At 40.3% G+C, this 20,528-nt stretch overlaps 1 long non-coding RNA gene across 1 annotated transcript; it reads left to right on the top strand.

The window, feature by feature from the left end:
• Positions 1-6,822: 6,822 nt before the first annotated feature.
• Positions 6,823-17,398, top strand: LOC138742814 (uncharacterized). The gene is made up of 3 exons (XR_011344421.1): positions 6,823-6,891; positions 15,058-15,262; positions 17,154-17,398. It is a non-coding gene; the product is annotated as an uncharacterized lncRNA (long non-coding RNA).
• The last annotated feature ends 3,130 nt before the right edge of the window (positions 17,399-20,528 follow it).

Here is a 20,528-nt window from a genome sequence, read left to right as displayed (position 1 = left end):
ACTTCTACAAAAATCAATACCTTTAAGCTGGCTGGTCAACTCTGCTCTTTTTATTTATTTTTTTTCCTTTTAGAGAGACAACAGGGTAGCAGGCCCTTCCGGCCCATCAGCTCGTGCCACCCAAATACACAAATGAACCTACAAACCCCATATGATTTTTGGGAGGGTGAGAGTAAACCAAAGCACCTGAGGAGACCCCACAGATAAGGAGAGAGCGTAGAAGTTCATCACAGATTTTGTCAGATTCGAACCCCGGTCGTTGGTGCTGTACAAGCGCGGTGCTAACTGTTACACTGCCTGTGCCAACCTTCAGTTATTCTTTCATTCTTTATGTTGAAATAAAACATCTTTGAACTTACATTTTATTTGCTTTTCATTGTCAAAATATGCATTTGAATTTCATTTGTACACTTTCCACACTCTTCTGCACTTTCTGGTGAATGACATTTTCAGTATCCACCCATATTTCCTTTTATATCCTTTGTGATCGAAGAGCTTCTCATTCAAAGTTCAAGTTCAGATTTCTTGTCAGAGTACAGACATGATATCACAATCAACTCTCAGATTCTTTTTACTGCGGTGCAGGCAGAATTTTTACTTATTGGAAGTGCAAGAAAACTGTACTCAATAAATTCCTTTTCCTTCCTTTGGCTTGGCTTCGCGGACGAAGATTTATGGAGGGGGTAAAAAGTCCACGTCAGCTGCAGGCTCGTTTGTGGCTGACCAGTCCGATGCGGGACAGGCAGACACGATTGCAGCGGTTGCAAGGGAAAATTGGTTGGTTGGGGTTGGGTGTTGGGTTTTTCCTCCTTTGCCTTTTGTCAGTGAGGTGGGCTCTGCGGTCTTCTTCAAAGGAGGCTGCTGCCCGCCAAACTGTGAGGCGCCAAGATGCACGGTTTGAGGCGTTATCAGCCCACTGGCGGTGGTCAATGTGGCAGGCACCAAGAGATTTCTTTAGGCAGTCCTTGTACCTTTTCTTTGGTGCACCTCTGTCACGGTGGCCAGTGGAGAGCTCGCCATATAATACGATCTTGGGAAGGCGATGGTCCTCCATTCTGGAGACGTGACCCATCCAGCGCAGCTGGATCTTCAGCAGCGTGGACTCGATGCTGTCGACCTCTGCCATCTCGAGTACCTCGACGTTAGGGGTGTGAGCGCTCCAATGGATGTTGAGGATGGAGCGGAGACAACGCTGGTGGAAGCGTTCTAGGAGCCGTAGGTGGTGCCGGTAGAGGACCCATGATTCGGAGCCGAACAGGAGTGTGGGTATGACAACGGCTCTGTATACGCTTATCTTTGTGAGGTTTTTCAGTTGGTTGTTTTTCCAGACTCTTTTGTGTAGTCTTCCAAAGGCGCTATTTGCCTTGGCGAGTCTGTTGTCTATCTCAATAAATAAAAGATACGTATACAACAGAGGTAAATCTTATCAGAGAAAGAAATGTAATCTTGGCAGTCTCACACTTTCTATGGAAACATCTTTACTCTGAACTTGAATTTCCTTCTTAAGTTCCTCAAACGCACCATATAATACATGTTTGGTGAAGTTAAGATGATCCATGTCCTCTTGTAAACACACAGCAGGCGTGAAAAAGCCGCCAGCAATGCTATCATAAGTCATATGTGAAGTAACAACTGTATTATCTCCTTGGCTAACACACCTTACACTGAAACCACAATGATGTTAAGATTCATTGATTAGGTCTCGTAACTTGAGTACAGTTTTTGCACCATCGATAAGTAGAAATTTTTGCGGGAAAGTAAATCTCAAGGTTGTATGTGATATCATGTATGTACTCTGACAAAAGATCTGAAGTTTGAAACTTTGTATGACTCCCAGAACAACAAAGCTATACCTAGTTCTGTCACAGGGAGAGACTACGAGGTGGACAGAAGAAACGATGAAAGGATGTACTTTTAAAATTCCCTGATTCGTGATTCATTAAAAGTGGAGAAGCCATTGGGAACCACAATATGGTGGTATTCTTCATTAATGTGGAGAGTGAGAGTTAATTCAAATACAATGGTTCTGAACTTAAAGAAGGATAACTTTGATGATATGAGACATGAATTGGCTAAGATAGATTGGTAAATGATACTTAATGGTGGAAATGCAATGGCAATCCTTTAAAAATAACTTGGATGAAATACAACAAATGTATATCCCAATTTGGAAAGAAAATAAATCAAGGAAGGTTGTGCATCTGTGGCTAACGAGGGAAGTCAGGGAGAGAATCAGATCCAGAGAAGCAGCATATAAATTAGCCAGAACAAAAGTATTCCTGAGGACTGGGAGAAATTCAGAGTTCAACAGAGGAAGACAAAGGGATTCATTAGGAAAGGTAAAATGGATTATGAGAGAAAGCTGGCAGGGAACATAAAAAATGACTGTAAAAGCCTTCATAGATATGTAAAGAGAAAGAGGTTAGTTATGACAAATATGGGTCCATTACAGTCAGAAACAGATGAATTGATCATGGGGAACAAGGATATAGTAAACCAATTGAATAACTACTTTATTTCTGTCTTCACGAAAGAAAACATAAATAATCTTCAGGAAATAGTAGGGGACCAAGAATCTAATGTGAGGGAAGGACTGAAGAAAATAAATGTAAGTGGAGAGGTTGTGTTAGGTAAATTGAAGGGATTAAAGGCAGATAAATCCCCAGGGCCGGATAGTCTGCATCTAAGAGTGCTTAAGGAAGTAGCCCAAGAAATAATGGATGCATTAGTGATCATTTTTCAAAACTCTTTGGATTCTGGATTAGTTTTCCTGAGGATTGGAGGGTGCCAAATGTAACCCCACTTTTTAAGAAGGGAAGGAGAGAGAAAATGGGAAATTATAGACTAGTTAGCTGACATTGGGAGAGGGGAAAATGCTAGAGTCAGTTATGAAAGTTGAAATTGCAGCACATTTGGAAAGTACTGATATCATCAGACAGGGTTAGCATGGTTTCATGAAGGGAAAATCTGATGAATCTAATAGAATTTTTTTGAGAATGTAACTAGTAGAGTGGGTAAAGGAGAGCCAGTAGATGTGGGATATCTGGACTTTCAAAAGGCTTTTGATAAGGTCCCGCAAAAGACATTAGTGTACAAACTTGAAGCACATAGGATAGGAGGTATGGTATTGAAGTGGATAGAGAATTGGTTGACAGGAAGCAAAAAGCAGGAATAAATGGGTTCTTTTCAGAATGGCACCCAATGACTAGTGCTGGGACCCCAGTTATTTACAACATATATATCAATGACTTAGATGAGGGAATAGAAAGCAGCATCTCCAAGTTAGCAGATGGCATGAAGCTAGGTAGTAAGTGTGAGGTTATCCACTTCGGAGGCAAGAATAGGAGAGATTATTACCTAAATGGTGTCCGATTAGGGAAAGGAGAGATGCAACGAGACCTGGATGCCGCTGTGCACCAGTTACTGAAAGTGGGCATGTAGGTACAGCAGGCAGTGAGGAAAGCGAATGGTATGTTGGCATTCATAGCAAGACGATTCTAGTACAGGAGCAGAGAGGTTCTACTGCAGCTGTACAGAGCATTGGTGAGACCACATCTGGAGTATTGTGTACAGTTTTGGTCTCCTTATCTGAGGAAATACATCCTTGCATAGAGGAGTGAAAAGAAGGTTCACTAGATCGATAACAGGGATGGCAGGACTTGCATATGAAGAAAGGCTGGATCGACTAGGCTTATACCCACTGGAATTTAGAAGATTGAGGGGGGATTCTATAGAAACATAAAATTCTTAAAGGATTGAACAGACTAGATGCAGGAAGTTTGTTCCCGATGTTGGGGGAAACTACAATCAGGTTAAAGATAAGGAGGACTGAGATGAGGAAAAAAATTCTCTTGGAGAGTGGTGAATCTGTGGAATTCTTTGCCACAGGGAGTAATTGAAGCCGGTTCCTTATCTATATTTAAGAGGGAGTTAGATTTGGCCCTTGTGGATCGGGGGGTATGGGGAGAAAGTAGGTGCTGGGTACTGAGTAGACAATCAGCCATGATCAAAATCAATGGCAGTGAAGGCTTGAAGGGCAAAATGGCCTACTCCTATACCTATTTTCTATGTTTCTATGTATAGCCCACTTAACCTTGAATATTTAAATCAGGCTAAAGCACTTTTTTTTTAAATGTTCATTTCAGAAACTCCTTGTTTAATCTTTTCTGTGGATGTAATATAGCTCCTGCAACAAGGTGTCCAGATCTATACACCATTTAGAATGTGGTGCATTGCTGTTCACGTGCTTTGCCTGTCATAAAAGGACAATTACATCGTAAGAGGCCATCCTGCTGAAGCTTTCTGATCATTTTAACACAAAATTCCTTTCAGTTCCTTTCTAGAACTTGAAAATGTGGAATATTCGAATGTGCTGGAGAAACTCAGCAGATCCAAAACAAGGAAATTTGTTCCCTATGTTGGAGGAAACTACAATCAGGTTAAGGATAAGGAGGACTGGCCCCTTCAGCAGATACAGGAAAGTATCTTTAAACCGATTGTTATAGGATTATCAGAGCACATATATGACATCACATAAAACCCTGAGATTCTTTTTCCTGTGGGTTAGGCAGAATTTCTAATTACTGCTAACTGTAAACTATACTCAAAGAAGAAAATAAATATAAACAAACTGCCTGTTTAAAGACAGTATCATAAATATTCAGTAATAAATAATGGCAAAATATGAGTCATTAAATGAGTCTTCCAATGCTTCTGTTGTTAGGTGTCCAATGGTGTTGGGGTAGCAACTATTCCTGAACCTGGTGGTATGAGTCATGTGGCACCAATACCACTTTCCTTATAGAATGGATCCTTGATGATTGCTGCTTGCTGCTGCTTTCCATGTAGATGCTCTTGATGGTGGGGAGAATTTTGCTTTTGATATACGGAGCTGTGTCCACTATCTTTTGCAAGGCATTTCCGCTCAGTGGTTTTGATGCCCTCCAAAACCAGGCCATGACTTTGCTTGTAAATGTCAATTATATTTGGAGTATTTTCCCATGCTGCAAGGATTTTGACCTTGTGAGAACGTGAAAAAGACTGATGTTCATTATTCCAGAATTTGCACAAATGCGGTGAACCAAAACAATTCTAGTTGCAATCAGCATTTCACTATTCCTCCACAGGCTCTGTTGATTCAAACACAATCAATGAACTGACATTTTCTCATTATTCTCACTGCCTGAAATTACTAAGCACATGAAAAATTGGTTTGTACATTTACACATTGTTCAGTCAATATGCTAAGTCTTCATTGATGCTTCGTAACCTCCTTGGCCCTAAAATTGAATATATAGCATTTTATTTCTTTGGAACATGATTCAAAAAATTACATGACAGGTAAAATTATATAATTTTTTTTAAAACAAACTGAAATGTTTGATTATCATATTTCAGCTTTCATCTCAATTTCATGTTTAACTTTTAAGAACTTAAAGAATTTAAAATTCCTAGGTGCCAACATCTCCAAGAATCTGTCCTGGAGCCTCCATGTCAATGCAATCATGAAGACGGCCCACCAATGGCTATATTTTGTGAGGAGTTTGAGGACACTGAAGACCCAAAATCTTCTACAGTGGAGAAAGCACTCTGTCTGGTATGAAGGTGCCAACGCTCAGGGGAAGAAAAAGCTCTAGAGGGTTGCTCACTCAGCCCGTGACATCGTGGACACCAGATATCACTCTATCGAGAACATCTACAAGAGTCAACATCTTAAGAAGGTAGCCTCTATCCACCACCCAGGCCTTGCCCTCTTCACTCTGCTACCATTGGGAAAAAAGTACAGGAGCCTAAAGTCGAGCACTCAATGGCACAAGGACGGCTTCTTCCCCATTGCCATAGATCCTTGAATGATCAATGAACCAAAGACACTGCCTCACTTTGACTTTTTGTCACTTTTTAAATATATTTTTACCAGGTGGTTTATAAAAATGTTTGCACTGTGACGCTGGTGCAAAACAACAAATTTTGTGACTTGTTCATGTCAATAAATTCGGAAAATTTATTTTGTGCTTGTTAAACAGTGGTCCGTTTTAAATTGTTCAAAAAGAGTTTTTTTTTACTTCTTGGTTAACCATTACTGAGAACTCTTCAATTTAATTAGCTACTGAGCTTGCAGAATATACTTTCTCTGCCACAGGATGCAAGTGTAATCAGAAATGGGGGTCGTTCACACTTGATTCTTCACGGTCTATTTTCTGCAAGATCACTGGTATGGGTCATTGCTTCAATAGTGACTGTAAGACCAGGTCAATATTTTATTGAATTTTCTCTCCATAACCTGCGATGAACTGGTCTTCAACATACACCGGAGAAGGTCACAAAATATAAGCAGGTGCCAAAAATAAACATTTCACTTAATTTGTGATAAATCTATGACGACAAAAGGGCATGGTAAATAATTATCTTTATTTACCCGATCTTGGCAAATAACAAATATGGCAGGTACTTTTCTTTAGAAGGATAACCCAAAATCTTGTTAACTTCTCCTGTTAAAGGGCAAAAATAAACTTCAGGGAAATCTGAGCATAAAAGATCACAGGCTGGCAAGAATCGTACTTTGTAGCAGTGTCCCCTTGTTTGTGACTTGCCCATTCATTATAGCATCACGACACTGGCTAACCTATAAATTGGCCATTCAGTGAACCATTTCAAGAAGCCATTCTTGCCCTTCACACTGGGGCACTGTTAACCGGTCCTCTGCGTTCTTTCACACTCATCACCAGGCATCCCAGGGTGAGGGGCACTTATCCTCCACTGGTGATGTCACAGAGAGGTGCATCGAGCGATGCTGGACCTGCCCTCCCAGAATTCTGTGCGGCTGAGTAACCCCTCAATAATTGCTCTGTGATTACAGCCCTTTCTCTGCTGCACAGGATTCTGGGAGGGCAGGTACGCCATCACTCTCTCTTTCTCTCAGCGACTTTCGCACAGTCTTTATAAATTGTGAACCTATGTGTTTTATTTCCTCAACCACTTTCCAAAGGCCCTTTATAAATTTATAAAGGTTTATATAGGTCGGCACAACAATAGGGGCTGAAGGGCTCATACTGTGCTGTACATAATGCTTAATTATGTTATAATTAGGCATGATTAATTTTGTTTAAATAATAGATCATAATACTTATCAGATTTAGTAAATGGAAAACAAAGTTTATACCTTTTTAATCTTTTGTTTCCTTCACATTCCTGGATTCACACAAAAATCTCATCAACGTGTCATTATTTTGTCCCTGGATAGTCCATGTCCCTTTCACACTGGGCTAATCGGCATGCAGGCGTCAGATGATCCTGGGATGATACACCCTACTTAGGTTGTCCGTCCCCGAGGTGATTTGATGCCTGCGTGCTGATTTGCGAGCATTCACACTGGTCCTTTAACCGGTATATTGGCCATTAATTACTAGGATAAGGTGCCATTGTGAAAGGGGCTAAAATCTACCTTGTCAAGAAGTTCAAATTTATTTGTCATCTAAGTTACAAGATGGGAAGGGAGGAATGTTTAGGGGAGACCTCAGGGTTAAGTGTTTTACACAGAGAGTTGTGGGTGCCTGGAATGCCTTGCCAGGGGTGGTGGTGGAGGCCGGAACAATAGGGGCATTTAAGAGCTTCGTAAAGAAAAATAAGGGCTACAAGGTAGAAAGGGTCATTTTTTTTATTTTGGTAGGAAAAAATAGGTTGGCACAATATTGAGGGCAAAGGGTCTGAACTTTGCTGTAGTGTTCAATGTTCTATTACACGATATTGCCTTCTGCCTGCTGTACAAGAGAAACACTGAGGAGGATAACCCAAACTATCTAGCTTCTCTTGGTAAGGGAACCCCGTCATCCCAGGATTCAGCCTGATGAGTCTCCAGTGGATTGTCTCCAGTACCACTATGGCTTTTTGTTTACGCGCATGGATCAAAAGTGTTTGAGCGTTTCAGGCATCTAGTGATAGTCATGAGGTCATTCACCATTGAACTGGGACCATCAGCCCGCATGAGCCATCAAGCGCTCATCCACCCACTGGCACCTCCATCAGCTTCCCCTCCCCCAAGAATTCCGGCCACTCATCTCCATAAGGAGCAATTTACACCAGTTAATTGGACCCATCAACTGGCATATGGAAGGAAACTAAGGCTCCTGGGGAGAAATCAATGCAGTCACGAGGAGGATCTGGAAAGTCTTCAGGATCGATCTTGGAGTGGTGAGGCAGCAGCACTAACTGCTGCACCATTATTCTGTCTCCTGAAACATGAGAGGAATGATATATTTTAAATATTATGTTAATATTTGAGGCAGTGTTCTCCAACCCAATGCTGAGCTGTACCTTGTGAATACACCACAGCATACATTATGCAAACAATTTAGATGATATGGTTAATTGTATTTTTAAATGTCCATTTACATGAATTCCAGGATGTAATTTACACCAGTAAATGAACTATAAAAGTCCTAAACTATGGAATTCAGGCAGAATATCTGACAGCGACAGGAAACAAACTGAAGGTATTCTGATTGCTGTAATTATGGCAAGCTTAATCTGCTCAAGCTCTGAAACTTACTGGTCTTGCACCAGGCTAAAGTTCAACCTTTTAGTTATTAATTTTTAATTGATTTTCACATTCCTCATCCACCAGAACTGACAGAGTGGCCAAAACTGGCTACATCAGCTGTCAAGTCTATTAGTTTAGAGAATCTGTTTCCAGTCACCCTTTGAGGAGTGAGTTTGAACTCCACATTTATTGAGTCTTAATTGTACTTTATATTTATGGAACCTTTGTGTCTGGTCTATGAATCTATCTGCAGCACTGCTCTTTGTGAGATGAGGCTGCAATAGCTGCATTAAATTGCAATTCCAACGATCAGATGGCCTTTTGTCATTAATTTCCGTGCTGTTAGAGGAGAGAGAGAAGAGTAAGAAAGGCTTGCATGTACAAATGTATGTTACAGAACATGCTGCAATGATATCTAGGTCTTTATTTCTTGCATTTAAAAAAGATAAATTCCTTCCTTTGGTCACTCAGAAATTTCCATTCAGTTTTGAAATATACTTGCACAAAATGGCTGGAATCCTCCAGATTCGAAGTCTGATGCAAGTCCAAATTGCTCCATGATGGATTGAGACTAAATATTTTAACAGGCCTCAGAGCTTCTTTCTGTAATAGCAATTCTACAGTAACAAAAGAATTTAAATAATTAAATAGATCATTCTCTCACCCCAAATCACAGCTATTTTTGGACTTTTTACAGAAATGGTGAGGTTATAATTCCCTCAACCGCTCCATATAAAAGCAAATTCCTGAACGCGAATATTTTCTGAATGGTAAAGATAACACGTTTATTGTCATTCAATGTACATAGACACCAAAATTATTACTTGCTGCAGCCAAACAGGTACCTCGTAAAAATAAACAGCTGCAATAGTGTACTTTAAATTATATTGAAAATAGATAATAAACACAAAAGATAGATGGACAGTAAGTATTCACTGTTACCATGTTGCAATAAAAAAAGTGCCGTTACAATAGTGCAGACAGTCCTCTTGCGGTGTCGGAGTAGTCCATAACCACTGTAACATGAGGAGGTTCAAGTGCCTGAAAGGAACTGTTGTAGAGTTGCTGGACTTCAGAATAAAGGAGCTCATCCAGCACTTCAAATTGGATTTATGAATGGCTGTCAAAGTCAACTTTCTGATTTTGAAAATCACACGTCAAAACAACTCATCTTGAAGCCACTGTCATTCTGTATCATCATTTAAACTGCAGTGGTTCTCAACCTTTTTCTTTCCACTCACATACCACTTTAAGTATTCCCTATGCCATTGGTGCTCTGTGAGCTTAAGGTGGCATGTGGGTGGGAAGAAAAAGTTTGAAAACCAATATTTTAATCATCCCTAATTGACTCGTTATGTGCACGGTTTCATAACTCCAAAGGAAATAGGCCAATGACAAATTTTCTCAAGCAAAATATTTTGGTAACAATAGTGCAGTGATTCTCAACCTTCCCTGTTCCATTTTCACCTACTTCTAAAGTTCCTTCCAAAGCAGTTCCATTGTCTTTTGCAAAGACACTGGTGCCTGAATGTCTGGCTTCAGCAAAGCTCTTGCATTTTTAAATGAGATGTGTTTTGTTACTCTGTGAAGTGACCTACATTGAACCCCCACAATCTATCTCTTTTAAAGACATATTTATATATAATATAAAATAAAATATAACCCGTAACAGCATGAACATAGAGAGCTAAATGTATCAATGTGCATCTCTCTCTATCAATGACAGACCATTTGATCCTTCAGTCCATGATACCATTTAATAAGATCTTTGCAAATTTCTTTCACCCTGGTAATCTTTTAACTCTTGCTTTATAAACATCTATCTATCTTTGCCTTAACAATATTCAAAGCTGCCCTATGAAGTAGAGTTCCAAGAACTGAAGTTCTTTCAGACCAAAAAAAAAGTTTACTTTATTTCTGCTTTAACAGGGTAACCCTTTATTTTTAAGCAGTGGTCCTCAATTTTCGATCAATCTGTTGAAGTGCTTCTTCAACTTGTATGCTTAATTCAGGTCCTTCTCTTAATCTTAAAAACTCCACATGAGACAAGCCTACCCAGTCAAATCCTTCCTTATGGCACAATCTGTCCTTGCCAAAAATTAATCTAGAAATATTCCTCTGAACTGTTTCCAATATACAGTGAGGTGCCGCATAACATCTGGTTGGGTAACATCTGGCTGCAAATATGATGGTATTCCCATAACGTTATAATAGAGTTCAGAAATCTCGATCAGAGAATGAGACATAGCAGATGTAACCGGAAGTAATGAACACAACAGCTTCCCGCACAGAACACACGTATCTCGTGTCTTGTATCCAAAGCGATTGCACTGCCAGATGTATAATGGAACAGAATATATGTAACCTGTAATACATATGCCTTGATAGTCATAATAAACTCTAGACTCACCCAACACTATGTTAGCTTTGCAAGCTTCAATTGTGGCAAGTTCAGATTACATTTTAGCCTATGTGTACAGTCATGTATATTTACAATGTATTATTTACACAACTTAACCGATATATTACCTTTCCAGATACATTTCCTGAAATACAGTACTGTATGTGTGCAGTATCTTGGCTATTTAATCAATACAATTACACTACAGAATCCCTTATAACTTTGCTAAGTATGTAATATGGTGTTCGCACAAAGTCCCAATCGCATAACGTCCTGTTTCACAGAACATATCGCAGATGTTATGCGATGCATGACTGTCTTGGCATCTTTCTGTAAGAAAGGTGACCAGTCCTCCAGCTGTGCTCTCATCAATGCTTTATGTAACTCAATACCCTGTAGCTTCCCTAATTACTTGTTTAGCTGCATGGACAAAGAAACCCTGATCTTTCTGCATTTGAGAATTCTTCAATCTTTCCCCCTTTTTGATAATATCCTCCGAGGATAACTCAATGATCTGCCTGCACTTCTGAAATGCATGAAAAGGCATGGGCAGAGTAGATGTAGAAAGGTTGCTTCCCATGGTGGGAGAGTCCACATCAAGAAGGCACTACTTCAGGAGTGAAGGGTGTCTGCTTTAGAACAGAGATGTGGAGGAATTTCTTCAGCCAGAGTGTGGTAAATCTGTGGAATCTGTTGCCACAGATGGTTGTAGAGACCAAGTCAAAGGGTGTATTTAAGCCAGATATTGATCAACCAAAGGATCTAAGGTTTTAGAGAGAAGCCTGGGCAGGGAGGCTGAGTGGGAAAATGGATTAGCTCATGGCTAAATGGTGGGGCAGACTTGATGGGCTGAATAGTCTAATTCTGCTCCAACTGAAGCTATGTCTTATGGTCTTTTCTTTCTTTCTTTCAGTAACTGCAACCCTGAATATTTATTTATTCGTCTGACATTTACTATCTATTTTTCTGTTTTGGCATATTGCAGTCATTTAATTTTTGCTAGTGTAGTTGGTGCATCCTACGAACCTGTTTGCCTGCAGCAAGTAAGAATTTCAATGCATCTGCACACTGTACTTATATATGTGACAACAGACCCTCATCGACATTGATAAACATTTTTGTTCCTGTCAACATAGATGGTCGCAGACTTTCCCGCATTATTCTCCATTGTCGGCTTAAAAGCTGCTGCATGAATACCAGTAGATTTTTGCGAAGCAGTAACAGATAGTAACAGATATATTGGAAGTAATTGCAATAAAAGTAGATTTGAAATTTTCATACGCAGAACTGAATTTTCATTATAAGATACAGCCTATGCAGATCCCAGGAGGAATGGCTGAGAAATAAATCAGCTCAGGCTCAAAAAGCAATGCCTTCGTTAAAGTAAAGAGTGATAATGACAATGGAACAGGTTATCTTCCAGTAAAGGCATGTCACCCTGCTCCAAAGAAAGCCAAAAGAATGGAGTCTGATGAATAAATGCTCCAAAAGATATATTTATTTTAAACTTTCTTGTCTGAACATATATTTGGGAACAGTGTGCTGTTGACTTCGGCACACGGCTGGGACTGACCATGGTGAACTTATAGGAAAATCACTGCCTGTCACTTCAAGTTCCAACTTGGGTTGCTTCATCTGAAATGTTGCACAGAAGTCGAATTGTGAGTGACTTTAAACAGATGCCAGGCTACCACAATCATTACTGCTGATATTTGCGCAAATTTCAAACTAAGCTTGCCGCCACTTTTTGCATAATTTTCTGGTAGTATGATACCATAAAAGTGACATTTCACATTGCATTGATACCAAAATCCAATCTGTACTTCAAATGATGAGTTCCAAACACATCAAACTGCTGTTTAATCAAAGGGTATTTTAAACATAAAATTTGCTTCTTTTTGCAGAGATATTTGTCTATAAAACCATAAGATATAGGAGCACAAGTAGGCCATGTGGCCTGTCGAGTCCTCTCCGCTATTACATCTTCTGCTGATCCATTCTCCCACTCTGCCTTCTGTAAACGGATATGAAGAGACAGTTTAAGAGAGTCACCTCAACGTTGAGCTCTTCATCATGGGCGATGACATTTTATTCAAAGACAACTTTATTCAAACTTTATGCAAGCAGCTGCTAGGTGCAAAGCACAACCAAGGCTTTCCTCTGGGTGAATGGTTGGCCCCATCTTCACCAAAGGTCAATGTGCTGTTCAGAGAACATTTACAACTTCATTTAAATTTTTAATTATTGGGTTGTTTTTGCATTATTTATTTATTTCCCTCAATTGTTTTGCCAGTTGTTTGAGGATACTGGTTGCTTTAATTCCAGATAGCAGGGGGTTTACTGTTCTTAGATTTATACTGTGACTTTGACAGCTTCAAAATGTTCCAAACCACTTGATGGCGAATGAACAACTTTGAAAGTGTACAAAGCTTGCTTTAGTACAATTGCAATATACAAATGTGCAGGAGAAACTTGACCTATTAAATGACATCGGGAACCTGCTAACAGGCAGGAGGTGCACAGAATATGCCTGATCCCTTTTGAATTATTATGAGGAACTCCAGAGGTGTCTTATCTTTGCAAAGCAGCAGTAACTTAAACAATTATTTTGGACAGTGTACACCTGAAGAAGGGCCCAGGCCTGAAATGTTGGTTACCCTTTACTTTTTGGATGGTGCATGACCTACTAAGTTTCTCCAGCCTGTTTTCTCCAGCAGCAGATACTAATGACTCAGGTTTAAATCCAGCGCTGTCTGTCAAGAGTTTCTGTTTGTCTGCTCACCCTGTGGCCTTCATGGGTTTTCCCTGAGTGCTCTGGTTTCCGCCCACCCTCTAAAAATATGGTAGGTTAATTGGAGTATTTAGGCTCATGGGTTGAAAGGGCTGTTACCGTGCCGTATGCCTACATTTAAAATGTTTGTTGTATTGCACTTGGCCCCAGCATCTGCACACTTTCTTGTTTAACTCCTTATGGCACAATTGACAGATTTTGTATGTGTTTGACAGAAAGCACCAAGGAATATTTCTTTCTGGCCTGTCTTTGATACCACAGTGGTCAAGGTAATCAGCAAGTTATCAAAGCCATGGGGCCAACTTGTAAAGGTAGTTGGAGAATCTAAATTTGCATGGATAATTACTTGAACCTGGAATTAATTAAATTAGCATCAGAAAGAGTGGCAATGAATCTACCAGGTTTGGTGAAAACTGAACTGGTTCACAAACTCAATGAAGAGTTTTAATCTGGTCTGGTTTATACATGACTTCACAACAAAGGAACAGTTTTAATTCATAACAACTATTTGCTCAAGCCCAAGCAAGCTATGTAGTTAGACTAAAGCATCATCCCTTCCCAGTGGTCCTGCCAATATCAGTCATATCCCAAAAACAAGTTTGGTGAAAACTGAACTGGTTCATAAACTCAATGAAGAGTCTTAATCTGGTCTGGTTTATACATGACTTCACAACAAAGGAACAGTTTTAATTCATAACAACTATTTGCTCAAGCCCAAGCAAGCTATGTAGTTAGACTAAAGCATCATCCCTTCCCAGTGGTCCTGCCAATATCAGTCATATCCCAAGAACAAGTTTGGTGAAAACTGAACTGGTTCATAAACTCAATGAAGAGTCTTAATCTGGTCTGGTTTATACATGACTTCACAACAAAGGAACAGTTTTAATTCATAACAACTATTTGCTCAAGCCCAAGCAAGCTATTTAGTTAGACTAAAGCATCATCCCTTCCCAGTGGTCCTGCCAATATCAGTCATATCCCAAGAACAAGTAATGACAGAAATGTTGACTGCCAAGCATATGGCTATTAAATAGCAGTTATTTAATCATCTCTTGCAACAATGCAGGAGCACTGACAAGAGTAAATTGAAGGACTAGAATGACTGCGCAATACACAAAGCCAAACTCACCATCTCCTCTCAAATATCCACTGCCTTAAACTCCTGTTCCTTACATTTTCTTTCTCCTGCACCTCTCTTTGTGAACTCCAACATCATTTGCTCATTGCCAACTTCATAGAGGCTCAAGAACACTGGCATGGCTGTATGGCACATTGTAGGAAGGAAAAAATAATTCCTCAGAACTCACAGATGTCACATTTGTTTTATAGATCAATCTGGCAGACTGGTTCGTGCAAGATTTGGAATTAATGGGAAAATGCTGTTTGGCCTGTGGAAAGAGATAACACTGAACCTTGAAAGCAGCGTGCTTTAACAAATTGCACGTTAGTGGTGCAGTAAAGGCACCAGCTGTGCTTACCTGTTTTTCTATCGGTATCTCTCAGACCCTGTCCAGAGCAGTCGTGGTTATCAGAGGTGAGCCATGTCTCAAGTAATTTCTCAATTTTCTGCTGCTTTGCAAAGATAGACACTTTAGGAGTACCTCATATTCATTCCAAAGGGATTAGATATGTTTAATGCACCTCCTTCCTTTCACCAGGTACCTTATGTCGTTTAGTATGTCAATAGTCCCAAGAATCCGCATCTCCTTGCAAACATTATTAACATAGTGAAGGCATACAATGCCAAAAATGACAGAATTTTATTAAGCCCAAGCAAGCTTTTATTAAAGCTTTTATTATTTTATTAAATGACAGAACAGACTGGATGGGCCAAATAATCACTCCTGATTCTAATGAGATGACTTTAGTGATGACCCACAGAAGACCCATGATACCTTTCTTAGTCCCTCTTATTCTTTGACAACACTTGCACAAGTCTCTGCAGAAATATTTTTTTTTATTTAGCTGTCCTGCGAGCTCTCTTTTCCAGCTGTCATTATGTAATTTTCATCCTCTGTATCACCTCTGTATCATCTTTCACGTGAAATTGCTGCCTGTACAGATCTGGTGCAGGAGTGTAGGGATTAGATTGCTGTACTTGTACTCTAAATTGCTTATGGTAATAAGTTGGACATGAGTTCCCATTCCATGAAAGCAAACAATGAATTTAAAAATATGAAATAAATCTGGAAGACGACATTTGCATTGTTAACATTTGGATTGTTGTATAATATCTGGTTCCATACTGCCAATCTGGGAAAAAGAATCTGATGCCCTTATAAATGTATAAATGTTTGCCCACCTATAGTAATTGTGTTATCTTATCAACTGGACACATCTATGCACATGATGTCTATGCTCAGATTTTACAAAACCTGATGCTTTGACCTGGATTCGATCATTCCAGGTGATCTTTTGCATTGAAGATGATTTGAAATTCAAGCATGAGTGACATTAACATGAGTTATACTTTCCTACCTTTATTGTCATTGCTAAGGACAGGACAGATCATTCCCTCCATTGCCAGTGGAACTTAGCACTTTTGGGTCATGATCAATGACCTGAGCTGTTCAGTTGCAGAGCAGCGCACGCCATTTTGTGCAGGGATTGGACATGAGGTGGTGGCTAAAGTATCTGGACTCTCTTACAGTTATTGCTTTTATATGCGATACAGCACAGTAACAGGCCCTTCCGGCCCATGATCCCGTGCAGCCTAAATACACCCATTAACCTTCAAACACTGCAAAAATCTGAAGGATGGGAGGAAACCGGAGCACTCAGAGAAAGCCCACACAGTTCACAGGGAGAACATATAAACGCCTTACAGACAGTGTTAGATAAGAACCTGGGTCACTGGTGCTGAAGCAGCATTGCTCTAACAGCTACGCTAATGGTGCCTTCATTTTTTTGATGATAAGGGGAGAAAGATGAAAAAATCAGTGATCTTCCCTTCACTAATCACATCCTCGATCTCGAGATGGTGAGTTCTGTGCTGCGACCACTAACTCTTTGATTAGCCTGCACCTTGCTGTCTGGGGCTACGCATGGCAGGAATCTATGAGGACAGGCTGTAACCAGGCACATAGGAGAGGATTCCCCTTTCCCTCCGGTTCACTTAATTCCATGGAGGTCTTTTCTGCACCTTTTCTGAGGTTACCTGGGGAGAGTTCTCTAAACTTTACACTTCCCGCTCATCAGCACAGCAGCTGTGAACTATGGATGAAATTATTGAATGGAAATGCACAAAATTCTACAGTTCTAATGAGTTTTTTGGTGGAATATTTTCCTTCTCAACAACATCCTTATCTCCTGAATGAATTAAAAAAATATTCCCACTACAGTGAGCAGGTTATACTGAATCAGCTTTGAGACAAGACAGGTATTACTGGATCGCATAGTTCAATATATAATGTTATGATTTACAGATGCAATTGGACTGAAGTGGAGACTTTGCTCAGGATTTTGCCCTTGTTTAGATTTGTCCCAATGCTGATGAAGCATCAAAACCACTTTATCATTGGAAAGTTGGTGGCACTCTTTCTGAAGACTAATTGGTATTCATGGGACTAATATGCTTGCTGAAATGGCGAAAAAAATAGAAGGTAATGAACAAAGAATAAACAGAACCAGAAATGCAACACAGGCATCAGCAATATGTTAAATAAAAAGAAAAAAAAATAGACACTTAGGTTTAATGTGAGTGGTTTCATTAGGAAAATGCTGAGTTGTGAGAAGCCTTTCTTTGAATTGTTCAATTCTTCTTTTCAGATGCTGTTCCAATTGTCTGATATTCCAACATTTTCTATTTTCATTCTGATCTTCCAGAATTTATTTTAGGAAATACACAAAGGTGAACACATTTCTTTTTTTTAATTGTTCAAAGAGTGAATAGCAATTGCAGATGACAGTTTTATTGCAAGGGGTTAGAGGTTTCTTCATTGAAGATGGAAGGATGTAAAGAGGGGCAGAGAATAAAGGAAATTAAATTGCCATTTAGTAAATGGATGCGACAGGTTTTGCCCCTGATTTTGTGTCAAATACTTCCATCTGTCAGTAGCTTTAATCAAGAATTGTTTATCTGTGGATTCCTCAAGTCTGAATTAATAATTCAATATTCACCCATTCTTATATTCCCTTGCATTGAACTGCAAGAAAAGGGATTTGGGTAGACATTGAAACTCTGGTTAGATGACACTTGGAATATTGTGTTCAATTCTGGTTGCCTCATTACAGAAAAGATGAGGAAGCTACAGAGAGATTTACTAGGATCTATCCTGGATTGGAGATGTGTCTTATAAGTCAAGGTTAACAAAGTAAGGGGTTTTCTCTTTGGAGCAAAGAAGGAGGAGAGGTGACTTAAGATTCAAGACTCCTTTATTGTCGTGTACTAGAACAGGACACGTAATATGGCATGAAATTGCCTTCTGCCTGTTATAAGGCAGACAAAGGGTCACCATTAGTATTGCCCAGCACCCCTTACAGTAAGAAAGAGAAACAAAAGAGAGTCCCTTCAGAGTCATTGAGTGTCCGTGAATTCTCCTCCAGCCCTCCAACAGCCTCTGCAGCAGCAAAGATTCCTGTTTGATCCATCGGCAACCTGAACTTTCGGTCCAAAACTCCAACACGATCAGGAAGCTTTCAACACCTGAGGCCCTTTGGGAGCCCTTCTTGCCCTCAGCTCCTTCTTGAATCCCAGATCTATAAGATTCTGTGAGGCATAGATGGAGTAGACAGCTAGCACCTTTTTCCCAGGGTGAGATTAGAAAACACCAAAGGACATTTGTGAGGAGTAAAAGTTTCAGAGAGATGTCTTCCGGATGTAGGATGAAACCACAGCATCCAGGAGAGAGTGGCACAGTGACAGTGACACTCGACACCCACCCCCCCATTCTGGAAGAGAAGCCGAGAGAGGCAGACAACCCTAGGGACGGTGACCATGGTGGTGGAACATCAAAGTGCCTCCGTGGCTGAAGGACACAAACAAGCAGTGGGGGGGGCGGGCAAGGAATCCACAGAGGTTGCGGGCTGCTGGCGGCTTGCAGTGATAGGACTCACACTAGGGTGTGGACTGCTGGAGACTGGTTTGAGACTGGCCCAAGGGGTACCAGGTATCAGAACTGGGATTTGAGAGGGTGCCTTGGGCAGGAGGGGTTCTCAAGTGGCTTTGAGCGCTGAAGGCTTCCAGATCTTGTCGGAGGTTTGGATCAGAAGCTCGTGCTGCTGATGGTTTGGACTGAAGGCTGTGTGGCTGCAGAGGGTGTAGGAGGGCTGGAGGTAAATCCATGGACACTCAATGACTCGAGCATCTCTTTTGATCCTCTTTCTCAGATTGTAAGGACAATTTATGGTGATAATAACTCTTTGCCTTACGCAGACAAAAGGCAATTTTGTGTAATATTTCATCTGTTTTATTACATGCCAATAAAAGACTCTTAAATCCTTAATCTTGAGATTATACAAACTTCATACAGAAATGACTCCAGATCACCCAACCTGTGATGAACCAGCTCTATTATGACTTGCAGCTAAATTTCATTTATGGTAACTCAATGCACACTGAAATCATTGCAACATAATTTTTGAGGTTTATCCTAGATATCTATCCAACCCCATGGATTGCCTCATTCCATCTATTCACCGTTGCCTGATTCCAGTTTGTGCCACATCTCATCCCAACTGTACCACTTTGATTCTAAGCCTTTCCTCTTCATTCTCTCACGATCCATTGACTAACCTTCAGCAAGACTTGTTCAGCCATCACCCTCGTGGTTCCCAACCCTTCTTGTGTCAAAAAACTTTAGCATGATATGAAACTGCATTAGTATCCTTCAACCAAATAGTGTGTCATCTAAATGGGGATAAAAAGCAGCCACATTATTGAGGGTATGATGTTACCTGCAGTCTAGGCCAGGAAATAATAGTCCACGTAGGTTTGTTAGAGAACCAGAGCTTTCAGAATGGCTTTATAAATCATTCACTAAGGTTTAACACCCTCTCATTTTACACAGCTCCCTGCGATGGGGCAAAAGTGAAAAGGAAGATAAATTTTACATCTATAATTGTAATTTCCTTGGGATGATTATGATCATCAATCCAGACAATACATCAAGTTTATTGTCATCTGCACAAGTACAAACCAATGAAACAGCATTCTTCGATCCTGGATGCAAAACGCGTTGACATACAATGAGACATAATGAACATACAGACAAATAATACATATGCAGGACAAGTATTCATATAAATAAATAAATAGATTTATTTATAAATATGAGAGTCTTGGATGGTCAGTGTGAGCAGTTCCTTTGGTCATTCGACCTTCTCACTGCCCGTGGGAAGAAACTGTTCCTCAGCCTGGTGGCGCTGGCTCTGATCCTCCTGTATCTCTTCCCTGACAGGAGCAGCTGAATGATTTTGTGTTTGGGGTGATAGGGGGTCCGCAACGATTTTGCGCACCCTCTTCAGACAATGATCCTGGTAGATCACGTTGATGGGGGATGGGGAGGCAGATGCCGCTGATCCTCTCTGCCACTCTTATGGTCCTGTGGATTGACCGCTGATCTATTTCTCTGCAGCAAAGGTACCTCCGTACCCATAAAAAGAATTAGGAGGGTTTTTTTTTCTGAAAACCTGCTGATGATGTATTATTTCTGAGTGACCTTACTGCAACCTACAGGAGGCCAGAGAGCCAGTGGTATAGGCCTCTTTAACCTTAGGCACACGTACTCATCACTACTGCCATAGATGACTAATCTGCCTTCTGGTGAGTGACCCACAGAATGCAACTGACCTAGATGGAG

Source organism: Narcine bancroftii, chromosome 9 (assembly GCF_036971445.1).
Source record: "Narcine bancroftii isolate sNarBan1 chromosome 9, sNarBan1.hap1, whole genome shotgun sequence".
Lineage (NCBI taxonomy): Eukaryota > Metazoa > Chordata > Chondrichthyes > Torpediniformes > Narcinidae > Narcine > Narcine bancroftii.
The sequence above is the reverse complement of the archived record's forward strand: the minus strand, read 5'-3'. Positions and strand labels throughout refer to the sequence as shown.